The sequence below is a fragment of the Myotis davidii genome, unplaced genomic scaffold, assembly GCF_000327345.1.
Source record: "Myotis davidii unplaced genomic scaffold, ASM32734v1 scaffold575, whole genome shotgun sequence".
Lineage (NCBI taxonomy): Eukaryota > Metazoa > Chordata > Mammalia > Chiroptera > Vespertilionidae > Myotis > Myotis davidii.
This window is the reverse complement of record NW_006290306.1, coordinates 2,516,519-2,517,940: the sequence shown is the minus strand read 5'-3', so window position 1 is coordinate 2,517,940 and position 1,422 is coordinate 2,516,519. Positions and strand designations below refer to the sequence as shown.

Here is a 1,422-nt window from a genome sequence, read left to right as displayed (position 1 = left end):
AGTGGAGGTGGGAAGTGGGGCCGACCCAGGGAGCTTTGCTTGCTAAAGTCAGTCTCCTGATGGCAGTTGGGTGCCACTGCCGGGTACTAAGCAGCAGGATAACATGGTCAGAGCTGTGTTGTAGAAGAATCCCTCTGGCAGCCACAGTGTGGAGGGTGGATTGGAGATGGGAGAGTTGGAGGCCAGTTAGAGCAGTGGTTCTCAAAATAGGCACCTGTGAAAAGTACAGAGAATCAAGCTCCACCCCCAGAGATGCGGGTTCAGTAGGCGGTGCTGGGAAGGTCTGGGGTCTGCACATTTAACTAGTGTCCCAGGTGACTGATGCATAAGTGTTACACTTTGAGAAACATCAAGATAGGACATAACCACTTTTATGTTTTATTTATTTATTTATTTATTTATTATTTTTAAATGCCCGCTGCCAAATTCTTTTTTAAATATTTTTTTTTCTTTTTAGAGAGAGAGGAAGGGAGAAGAGAGAGAGAGAGAGAGACCACTCGGCTGATTCCTACACATCCCATACCTGGGGTCCAGCCCAAAATCCACATGCCTCCCTCTTCGGAGGCACCCCGGGGCTGGGGGGTGCCCTGGTGCCCGCCTCCTCGCCTCGCAGGCCCCGCGATTTCTGCATGGCCTCAGCGAGCTGGGCTGGGGGGTGCTGGAACCGACGGCCACGGGGGCGCCCGGGGGATGGTGCCTGGAAGATGAGTCCTGGGGGGCCGGCGCCCTGCCTTTCTGCTGCCCGCCCGCCTTCAGCCTGCGCTACCCAGAAGGTCACCAGGGCGGCCTGCTGGCAATTGCTCCTCGGGGGCTATTTTTAGGGCCCCCGGCTCCAGTTTCGAGGGAGCTGTGTAGGGAGGGGGCAGCAGAGGAGGGGACTTGGACTCCACTCCGCTCCTTCCCTCCCTCCAGGTGCCCCCAGACCCTCACCAAGTTTAACCGAGTCCCAGCCTCCTCCCCCATGGTGTGTCTGCGCACAAGCCCACTCGGAGGAGTCGGGTTACCCTTGGGCTCGATCCCATTTCCCTTCCTCCCTCCCCGCAGGCCCCAGATTCCCAGCTGGGAGAGGGACAGGAGGTCTTGGGTGAAGTGTCTGAGCGGCAGATGGGAAGGAAGGGGAGCGACAGCCAGACAAGAGGGAGCAGAGACCTCCGCAGCCTCCATGACCGTGTGGTAAACAGCAAGACCAGGAGCAGGGAGCAGGGTGGATTCTGGCTCCCAGCGGGTCCTGCCTGCGCTTGCTGGGTGACACCGAGCCTCTCTCCACCTCCAAGTGCTCATCTGTAAACATGGGCAGTTGGACAGGTTTGCAATAGCAGAGAGGAGAGGGAAGGAGCAGCATGGCCGGAATCAGAACATGATGAAAGCAGATGATGTGTTCTAGGAATCAGAGGCGTTTGGAAGGACTGAACTGCGGGGGGG

General features: G+C 57.5%; 1 protein-coding gene across 1 annotated transcript in view; it reads right to left on the bottom strand.

Annotated features, from left to right (window-relative positions):
* The window catches only part of LOC102760645 (striated muscle-specific serine/threonine-protein kinase-like), a gene marked incomplete at its 3' end in the record, with an annotated part of 18,095 nt that overhangs the window by 14,017 nt on the left and 2,656 nt on the right, over positions 1-1,422 (bottom strand). The window lies entirely within an intron of this gene.